Here is a 6,908-nt window from a genome sequence, read left to right as displayed (position 1 = left end):
TTCCTCCCTCTCCCTTTCTCTCTGAAATAAATAAAAATGTATTTTTTAAAAATTATGAAATAAATTCCTCAGCCATAATTTTAACAACCAATAATAAACACAAATATAAAAGCCATAGTTGATATTGTATTTTGTGCATAAAATGAATGAAGTTTTCTATCCATAATATATCTTTCAGACACACACACACACATACATATATCACTGCAGCTTGGCAGCTCCTGCGTTGAGCATCTGCCCCCTGGTGGTCATGGCACGTCATAGTGACCGGTCGGACGGTCAAACTGTCGGACGGTCACTTAGGCTTTTATATATTTATGGTAATGAAGCACACCTGTTCATAACACCATGTTCGTTTTGCCAGAAAAAAGAATTTCCCCCATTCTTTGTCTATTTAACGACCACTCAGACCTACAGCAATGAGGTCGCCTTCCCCATCACGCCTCCAGGTCTATTGCATTTACTGATTTCGTGATCCGACCGTACTCTGGGCCCTTTGGCTGCTGGAGGGATATGGGCGACCGAAGTTGGCTTCACGTCCTTAGATTTCGGCTTTTATTTATTTTGTGTCATTTCCGACGTCCAGAGACGGGGCTCAGGCGGTACCCGTAACAGACACTGGAAAGCATCGCTTTGGCACAATGTGCGACGGGTGGGGGATGGGGGCATGTCAGGGGCCGGGGAGAAAGACAGCAAATACTGCGGGTTGGTTAAAACACACTTTTAAACCCTTTTTAGATAGGGCTCTTCGAGAGAAATGTGAAAGGGCACTGGCCGGTTTAGCTCAGTGGTTGGAGCACCAGCCCGCGGACTGAAGGTTCCCGGGTTCGATTCCGGTCAAGGGCACGTACCTCTGTTGCAGGCTTGATCCCCGGCCCTGGTTGTGGTGTGTGCGGGAGGCAACTGATTGATGTGTCTCTCATCGATGTTTCTCTCTCTCTCTCTCTTTCTCTCTCTCTCAAACTCAACGGAAAAATATCCTCTGGTGATTATTAACATTAACAACAACAAACAAAAACCAAAAGAAGAAAAGAAAAAATAAAGTTAAAAATGAAAGACAGCCCCGGCCAGTGTTGCTCAGTGGATAGAGCATCGGCCTGCGAACCAAAGGGTCCCGGGTTCGAATCTGATCAAGGGCACGAACCTCGGTTGCAGGCTCCTCCCCGGCCCAGGCCCTGGTCGGGGTGCGTGCAGGAGGCAATTCATCGATGTGTTTCTCTCTCTCATCAAAGTTTCTCTCTCTGTTTCCCTCTCTCTTCCACTCTCTCTAAAAATCAATGGAAAAATGTCCTTGGGTGAGGATTAACAAAGAAAAATTTAAAAAAGAAAGATAAATGGGATAGGAAGTGATCAAACGAGTCCATACTGACGTCTCCTTGGCATTCCCCACCATTGCATTCCGTGAGCAAACACCCATAACCAGTTAGCACAAGGCTTAACGGGATGGTTTCCCACAAAATGGAGCGCGATCATCCTGGTTATATAAATTCCTGGAATACTACGCAGCCCTGAAAAAGGAAGACCTCTCCTCGGTTGCAGGCTCCTCCCCAGCCCGAGCCCTGGTCGGGGCGTGTGCAGAAGGCAATTCATCGATGTGTTTCTCTCTCTCGTCGATGTTTCTCTCTCTCTTTCCCGCTCTCTTCCACTCTCTCTAAAAATCAACGGGAAAATGTCCTTGGGTGAGGATTAACAAAGAAAATTTTAAAAAAGAAAGATAAATGGGATAGGAAGTGATCAAACGAGTCCATGCTGATCTCTCCTTGGCATTCCCCACCATTGCATTCCGCGAGAAAACACCCATAACCAGTTAGCACAAGGTTAACGGGATGGTTTTCCATAAAATGGAGCGCAATCATCCTGGTCATATCAATTCCTGGAATACTACGCAGCCCTGAAAAAGGAAGAACTCATACCATTTGCAACAGCACAGAGGGACCCGGAGAGCATGATGCTGAGCGAAATAAGCCAATCAGAGAAAGGCACCTATCCCATGATCTCACTCATTTGTGGGATCTAATGAACCAAATAAACTGATGATCAAAAATAGAGCCAGAGACATAGAAGCATGAACAGATTGTTGGAACTCAGAGGAAAGGCAGGGGAGGGTGAGTGGGAAGAGATCAACCAAAGAACTTATATGCATATATGCATAACCCATGGACACAGATAATGGGGTGGTGAGGTGGGGGTGAGGGCCTGGGGTTGGGGGGCGGAAATGGGCTGGAAGAAATTAATGAGGAAAAAAGGAGGACCTAGGTAATCCTTTCATCAATAAAGATTAAAAGAAAAAAAATTTTCTCTTAAAAATCCTATAGAATAAAAGCCCAATATACAAATGACTGGCAGAACAACCGGTTGCTATGACACACACTGACCACCAGGGGGCAGATGCTCAATGCAGGAGCTGCCCCCAGCCCCCAGGCGGTGTTGGTGGTGGTGGTGGGGGGTGAGCAGGCGGCATCAGGCCGGCCAAGGTGGGTGCCAATGGGAGGAACCCCCTGATCACTCCACAGATTGGCCCTGATCACCGGCCAGGCCTGGGGACATTACCTGTGCATGGATTTGGTGCACCGGGCCTCTAGTATATATATAAATTCTTAATCAACACCAAGGCCAGGCTGTGGACAGGGTCACGTCCATGCTTGGTCTACGTGACATCTGGGGACTTTCTTGAAAACAATCTTTTTTTTTCGCAATCAGGGAATTGCTTTCTTTTAAAAGAAAAACAAGCAAGATGCATTCTCCCAGCACGGGGCCCTGTAACTATCTGACTCGAACACAATCCTTAAAAGAGCCTCCAGGTGCCGTAAAAAATAGATAAAAGCGAAAAGCATTGTCATTTCCGACCGCCTGGAAGCCGTGTGGACACACAGGCAGGCAGAGCGGCGGCTCAGACTTCAAGGTGATCGCTCCAGGCACCGAGAGTCTGTCGCTTGTGAAAATTGACACAGTGGCCCCTTTTAAAAGGAATTCTTGCCTGGCCGGCGTGGCTCAGTGGGTGCGGGTCGACCTAGGAACCAGGAGGTCAGGGTTCGATTCCCGGTCAGGGCACATGCCCGGATTTCGGGCTCCATCCCCAGTAGGGGGCGTGCGGGAGGTGGCCGATGCATGATTCTCTCTCATCATTGATGTTTCAATGTCTCTCTTCCTCTCCCTTCCTCTCTAAAATCAATAAAAAAAATATATATATATTTTGTTGATTTCAGAGAGGAAGGGAGAGGGAAATAGAACATTAATGATGAGAGAATCACAGACCGGCTGCCTCCTGCACGCCCCACACTGTGGTAGGAGCCGGCAACCCGGGCATGTGCCGTTGACAGGGAATCGAACCCTGACCTCCTGGTTCCTAGGTCGATGCACAACCACTGAGCCACGCCGGCCGGGCCACACGTGGACTTTTAACGCACAGAAATTGTGAGATAATAAATGAGTGTTGTTTTAAGACACTACGCTTTTCTTATTTATTAACTAAACTGATGTGGGTGACACTGGTCAACATGAACATACAGGTTTTGGGTATGGCATGGGTTTCTTTTTCTTTTTTTTTAAATATATATATTTTTTTATTTCAGAGAGGAAGGGAGAGGGAGAGAGAGGGAGAAACATCCATGACGAGAGAGAATCATGGATCAGCTGCCTCCTGCACGCCCCCTACTGGGGATCGAGCCCGCAACCCGGGCGTGTGCCCTTGACGGGAACCGAACCCAGGGCCCTTCAGTCCGCAGGCCGACGCTCTACCCACTGAGCCACACCAGCCAGGGCTGTGTGTGGGTTTCTATGTGACCTGTATATGGCACCGTGTGCCCGTCACCCAAAGTCAAATCTCCTCCCATCACCATATAGTAGCACCCCCTTCTCCCCTCACCCCCTTCCCTCTGGCAACCACCACCGGCTGTCTGTGTCCATGCGTCTCAGTTTTAAGTCCCACGTCTGAGTGAAATCACACAGTCCTTAGCTTTCCCGTCCTGACTTTTCTCACTCAGCGTCACATTCTGAAGGCCCATCCCTGGTGCTGCCAATGGCGCTATTCCATCCTTTCTTACGGCCGCCACCAAGTTTTTCAACTCTTAAAATCTAGCCGCCAAATTCAGCATATTTATAGCAACCTACAACGCCTCCCCTACCCCAACCAATCTCTGAACGTCTGGAAATAAAAGTAGGAATACCAGGATCTCAGAAAAGGATCCTATACAATAAAAGGGTAATATGCAAATAGACTGACCGGCAGAACAACCAATCAAAGAGTAATATGCTAATGATATGCTAAGGCCGCTCAACCGCTGGCTATGACGTGCACTGACCAGCAGGGGGTTAAATCAATTAGCGAAGAGAAAAAAAAATGACTGGGTTGTCAGAGGTTTGGCAAGAACGGATCTGATGGGAGGACTACCCCCTTGAGGGCTGAGCCACACCGGCCGGGCCTTTGTTCTCTCTCTCTTCTTTTTAATTTATCTTGGTCGCATTCAGATTTCCTAATTCGTTTTCTCATCTGCGAGGGTAATGACTACCGATGACTTGACGTGTCCCGACAGGCACCCGGGCCTGTGAGCGATGGCTGTTGGATGATCAAACAAGGGCTCCCACCATTACACATCGTGCGGCCTGCAGGCAATCTCATTATTCTCCCTGCGAAAAGGAAAACAGGAAACTAATTTTTCTCCCCTGCTTAAGGCACGTCTGTATGTCCCGAAACAGAAAGACTTCATCAGAATTATGTTGCGCTTCCCGTCTGTGCATCCGCCTTCATCAATCTTAAACACGATGGTGCGTTATCCAAGATGTGGGTGCAACAGGTCATGTGGCCTTGATGGGTATCTATATATATAAAAGCCTAATATACTAAGTGTCTGACGACCGGGCGCTGTGACGGGCACTGACCACCAGGGGGCAGAGGCACCAACCGGTAGGTTAGCTTGCAGCTGGGGTCCAGCCGATTGGGACTGGGTGAGATGGGGCCAGACACGCCCTGGAGGTTCCTCCTGCGGCCCCTCCCCGGCCACCAGCCCCGGTCGGCCCCGAACGGGACCAGGCAAGATGGCCCTGATCAGCCCCAATCTCCGGCCCAGCAGAGGGACCCCACCTGTGCATGAATTCGTGCACCGGGCCTCTAGTTTATAAATATACACTAGAGGCCCGGTGCACGAATTCATGTACAGGAGGCGTTTCTCCACTGGGCCGGAGATTGGGGCTGATCAGGGCCATCTTGCCTGGTCCCGTTCGGGGCCGACCGGGGCTGGTGGCCGGGGAGGGGCCGCAGGAGGAACCTCCAGGGCGTGTCTGGCCCCATCTCACCCAGTCCCAATCGGCTGGACCCCAGCTGCAAGCTAACCTACCGGTTGGTGCCTCTGCCCCCTGGTGGTCAGTGCCCGTCACAGCGCCCGGTCGTCAGACACTTAGTATATTAGGCTTTTATATATATAGATACCCATCAAGGCCACATGACCTGTTGCACCCACATCTTGGATAACGCACCATCGTGTTTAAGATTGATGAAGGCGGATGCACAGACGGGAAGCGCAACATAATTCTGATGAAGTCTTTCTGTTTCGGGACATACAGACGTGCCTTAAGCAGGGGAGAAAAATTAGTTTCCTGTTTTCCTTTTCGCAGGGAGAATAATGAGATTGCCTGCAGGCCGCACGATGTGTAATGGTGGGAGCCCTTGTTTGATCATCCAACAGCCATCGCTCACAGGCCCGGGTGCCTGTCGGGACACGTCAAGTCATCGGTAGTCATTACCCTCGCAGATGAGAAAACGAATTAGGAAATCTGAATGCGACCAAGATAAATTAAAAAGAAGAGAGAGAGAACAAAGGCCCGGCCGGTGTGGCTCAGCCCTCAAGGGGGTAGTCCTCCCATCAGATCCGTTCTTGCCAAACCTCTGACAACCCAGTCATTTTTTTTTCTCTTCGCTAATTGATTTAATGTGCGACACCCCAACTCCATCATTTTGGAAACGTTCTATTTTCCCCAGACACGGGTGTGGCTTCTCATTTAACGGGAAATGAACACAAAATCGGTAGAAATGGTGTGAGCTCCAGGTCCCCGCCTAATACTTAATCTTAAATCCATTTTTTTTTTTTGGCCGTTGTTGTTAATCCTCACCCGAGGATATTTTTCCATTGATTTTTAGAGAGCGGGGGAGGCAGAGGGAGAGACGGAGAGAGAGAAACATCAATGTGAGAGAGATACATCGATGGGTTGCCTCCCCCACATGCCCTGACCATGGGCCCCGGCCAGGGAGGAGCCTGCAACCCAGGTACGTGCCCTTGACTGGAATCGAACCTGGGACCCTTCAGTCTGCAGGCCGATGCTCTATCCACTGAGCCAAACGAGCTAGGGCTTAAATCCATTTTTAACTGATATGCAAAAAAATACAAATGGTCTGGCTGTGAAAATCTGTGTGTGCATGTGTGTGTGTGCGTGTGTGTGCGCGCGCACGCTCATGTGAGAATTTGGCAATGGTAACACCCTCTACAGGTAGAACGTTTTGTTACATGAGTGAACATCATTGTTATTGCTGAACGTCTTCAGGTAGAGTCCCCTCTCCTGATTTGCCTCATGTCAATCAGTGGCATCCTGTCTTTCCCAAGACAGTCCATGTATTATGCCTGTTACCGGGAAACCACCCTCCCCCATGTGGGCTCGGGCCGCCTGTGGCTGTGTCGGATCACGAAGGCAGGGTTCCATCCTATCAGGCGTTTCTTGAGAAGGTCGGCCCACCAAGAAGACAGGGCGCTTACAAGCATCAAATCCTGTCTCCCAGGAAGGTGCAGGGGGCAGGGCTATAAAGGGGAAGGGACTGGGGTGCCACGTGCAGCTCTGGGGGTCCACGGACAAAAGCTATGTCCTTTGTCATCAGGTGATGAGACGATGTGGGCGAGACGATGTGGGTGAGACGATGTGGG

The 6,908-nt window shown here is 49.7% G+C and overlaps 1 long non-coding RNA gene across 1 annotated transcript in view; it reads left to right on the top strand.

Annotated features, from left to right (window-relative positions):
• The window catches only part of LOC106723824, a 12,841-nt gene extending 8,524 nt beyond the window's left edge, over positions 1 to 4,317 (top strand). The window contains exons 2-3 of the long non-coding RNA XR_001359551.1: positions 2,475 to 2,478; positions 4,308 to 4,317. This is a non-coding gene — a long non-coding RNA (uncharacterized LOC106723824). The remainder of the gene's footprint in view (positions 1 to 2,474; positions 2,479 to 4,307) is intronic.
• The last annotated feature ends 2,591 nt before the right edge of the window (positions 4,318 to 6,908 follow it).

Source organism: Myotis brandtii, unplaced genomic scaffold (assembly GCF_000412655.1).
Source record: "Myotis brandtii unplaced genomic scaffold, ASM41265v1 scaffold655, whole genome shotgun sequence".
Lineage (NCBI taxonomy): Eukaryota > Metazoa > Chordata > Mammalia > Chiroptera > Vespertilionidae > Myotis > Myotis brandtii.
This window is presented reverse-complemented; position numbering and strand designations above follow the sequence as displayed.